Source organism: Marmota flaviventris, chromosome 10 (genome assembly GCF_047511675.1).
Source record: "Marmota flaviventris isolate mMarFla1 chromosome 10, mMarFla1.hap1, whole genome shotgun sequence".
Lineage (NCBI taxonomy): Eukaryota > Metazoa > Chordata > Mammalia > Rodentia > Sciuridae > Marmota > Marmota flaviventris.
In genome coordinates this window covers 28,989,297-28,992,402 of record NC_092507.1, presented here as the reverse complement: position 1 = coordinate 28,992,402, position 3,106 = coordinate 28,989,297, and the positions used below count along the sequence as shown (strand labels likewise).

General features: G+C 45.8%; 1 pseudogene; it reads left to right on the top strand.

Moving 5' to 3' along the window:
• The first annotated feature begins 1,849 nt into the window (after window positions 1–1,849).
• On the top strand, window positions 1,850–1,942 carry LOC114094562 (U6 spliceosomal RNA; annotated as a pseudogene).
• The last annotated feature ends 1,164 nt before the right edge of the window (window positions 1,943–3,106 follow it).

Here is a 3,106-nt window from a genome sequence, read left to right as displayed (position 1 = left end):
GCCTTCCCTAGGCTGTGCAGGGGGCCTCCAGAAAAGAATCTGGCAAAACCGGGACCAGGTGAACCGCGCCAGAGTACTGCACTGCACAGGGGGCGCTTGGAAACCTCCGGTACCCACTCAGCATGCAAACTGTTGCCGCTCTCAAACCCCGAATCTCGCTGCCTCCGAAGGCGAGGTGCGATTGCACATTCCCACACAGCTTCTGACAGCACACACCAAGCAGCCTGCGGGGGTGGAGGGGCGCGTGCGGGGGTGTGGGCGCGTGAGTGTGTGAGTGTGTTTGCACTTGGAGAGGCTGTCTGTGAAATCTAAAGGGCCAATATCGCACGCACTCAATAGTGGCAGCTCTGGAGAGCCCCATCCCCTGCGAGGCGCAGCCAATTGTAATAGCGTCCTGGAATGAATGTGTGAATTGGTGTGGGGTGGATCGTGGGGGAGTTTGCTGGCTTTCCAGAGCTTTGGGGAACCATAACCAAGCATACATAAGCCACTCACTTTAGCTGGGAAGGAAGCACTAGGAGGGTGGTTCCCAGAGTTTGGGAGATGGGGGACAGGGGGCAGTACAGTCAAAAGGTACAAAGTTGCAGACGTTTAGGGAGAAATGTCTAAAGCTCTACCATGGAGCATGAGGACCATAGGTAGTAATACTATATTGTATGCTGGAAATTTGCTAAGAGTAGATTTTAGGTATTCTCTCCACAAAGAAAAAAGAAAAAAGTAACTGTGTGAGATGGATTTGTTAATGTACTTGACTTGCACCACGGTTCCGCCATGCCTTTGCATGTCAGATGCGTGACAGGTGTCCTATACCTAAATATTTACAATGGCTATTTAAAAAAGAAAATAGCAACTCCTAAGGCTGTTGTTGCCATTTTTATTGTTAGTTGCAGTCATTAGTAGCATTGAGAGGTTTCCAGCAAGTTTGTAAAGGTTTTACAACTAAGACTGGCTTAAGAATCCAAGATACTGGGACAAGATGACCTTCCTTCTTTCCTTCTTTCCTCCCTCTTTCCCTTTGTTGTTTCTCTACCCTATCTCCACCATTCTCCCTCTTTTCTCCAATAAATAAATAAATAACCAAACAACAACAACAACAAAGAAAGAAAGAAAGAAAAAACTAACTTTACATTCCTTCTTAGAGTTAAGTATCCAAAAGCATATCTGGGGGATCCCCTAACACAGGAAGAAGCTGTGAAATGTCTCCTAGCTCAGCTATGCCAATGGGGTGCCATTTAGAGGTCTCTGAGACCAAACATTCAATGGGAAGGAAAAGGGCCATCTTGGCCCTGGGCCACCAGTCCTCAAACGCTGGGCAGCAAGCCCTCCTCTAGCACCCCAGCTTCGTGTGGGAGAGCAAGTGGTTCCCCTGGTCGTATAACTGTTTTTGTGACCCCTTTGTACTCAAAGCTGAGGACCTTGGGAAATGCTGGTTACACATCTCCAGGCAGAAGCTGTGAAGGTGGGCTTTAGAGATGCTAATTTGTATAATAGTTCACAGTTGATTGACAGGCAGGAGGACAATAAGCCCGGAAATGTGAATGAACTAGGCTAGAGCCAAGGCTACAGGGCCTCAGGGAGGGAGGAACTGAAGGTTTCTATCCTGAGTGGATAGACGATTTGTTAGAATTCAGGCATTTGCAGCAAGAACTCAGCAAATAAAAACTCAGTAGCTTAGATTTTTTTTTTTTCAAATCCCGGGGTCCATGGATGAGCTTTAAGGGTTCCTTAACATGAAATACAGCATTTTATTTGTGGGTGACTTTTTTTCTGGAGAGAGAGGAGGCATAGCTCTTATTAGATTGTCAAAGCATTTCTGAGTCCAAAATATTTTAAATGTGCAAAAGCCACAGGGCAGCCCAGATACTAGAATTGGAACGATACAGAGATTAACATGGTCCCTGTGCAAAGAGGACATGCAAATCATGAATGCTTTCATATTTGGGGGGAGTGAAACTGATAAAATTATGTTACGTGCATGTAAGAATATGATACAATGAGATCCACTGTTCTGTATAATTAATATGCACCAATGAAAATTAAGAAAAATCTTTTAAAAATAGCTCCATTTAAACTGGGGGAAAAAGCCATAGGGAACTGGGATTTGAGGCTATTTTGGAAGAAGACCAATCTGAATTGTCAAATCCAGATGGGAAAATTTGCTCCCACCCCACCCCCACATCAGTCTCCTAATTGCAGACTTGTCCCCACCACCACCTTCCCCAACACAGGGCTTTTGACACTCTGGACTTCTCTTCCCTAGAGACTCTCTTCCTTGCTTCAATGACACTAATGTTCTAGATTTCCTGGCTCTCTGATTTTATTTTCCATATTCTTTGCTGGCTTATTTTCTCAGTTCACCCTGTGTCGGCTCCAGGGATGCTAATGCACACATACTAACTGGGCTTGTCCACAATCTTGCTCCCTGGGACTTTCATACCCTGGCTTCCCCTGCAATCAGAAACCTAAAGTGGGGACCTCACCAGCTCCACCCTTGAGAAAGTCAACCCCAGAGTAGAAGTCCTGAGTCAGATGGAGCCTTAGCCTCTTCTTTCCTGCTTGCCACTGCCTAGGCCAGATCCTCATTCAATCCAGCACCCGGGGCTCTCAACAGTGGCCCCCTACCTGGTCTTCTGCCCTAGCCTTTCCCCCAAAATTCACCCCCCACCACACACACACACACAAAACTAACCTAAATTTATCATTATCTTCTTAAAATCTTTGCGTTTTCAGAATAAATGAAGTGCCACTTCTTTGGCTTAGCACACAGGCCTTTCAGGAGCTGACTGTGGATCAGTCTGACCATCCCCCATCACCTGCCGGCATGCTCTGTCCTCCATGGTCTGCCAGGCTGTGTGCCCTTAAGATGCACATCCTTGAGCACTTTTGTCTTTTGCTGGGAACAGCCTTCCCTCACCCTTTGCCTATCTATGCTGCCCAATATAGCCATAGTTTAATTTTAATAAAATTAAAAATTCAGTTTCTCAAGTTGTACTACCCACATTTCAGGAGTTCAATCATCATGTGTAGCTAGCTAGTGGCTATCATATTGGTAGTTAATAGAACACTGATATCATTGCAGAAAATTCTAGGGCTCATCCTGCTCACC